Source organism: Penaeus monodon, chromosome 21, assembly GCF_015228065.2.
Source record: "Penaeus monodon isolate SGIC_2016 chromosome 21, NSTDA_Pmon_1, whole genome shotgun sequence".
NCBI lineage: Eukaryota > Metazoa > Arthropoda > Malacostraca > Decapoda > Penaeidae > Penaeus > Penaeus monodon.
Window position 1 is genome coordinate 31625476 of NC_051406.1, and position 290 is coordinate 31625765.

A 290-nucleotide genomic window follows, 5' to 3' on the forward strand; every position below is an offset into this window, starting at 1 on the left:
TTCAAGAAAAAAAATCAACTTTGTACTTCCATTAATTTATAACTGATATCTTATCCCATTTTACATGCCATTTGAGATCTTGATATATCTTTATTTGTTATGAAAGTAATATAATCCACATATACATTATTTTGTTTCTTTCATCTGGAAAACTCAAATCAAACACTAATACAATAAATGAAGTTGGTCCAGAGGTGAATCATAAGGATCTCCTTTGGAAATTAGTGCTAGGGTGGAAAGTTGAAATTTAAAAAATATATATATATGGGATGCCTGCTAATATATATATA

General features: G+C 26.9%; 1 protein-coding gene across 1 annotated transcript in view; it reads left to right on the forward strand.

Annotated features, from left to right (window-relative positions):
* The window catches only part of LOC119586652, a 19830-nt gene that overhangs the window by 8599 nt on the left and 10941 nt on the right, over positions 1-290 (forward strand). The window lies entirely within an intron of this gene.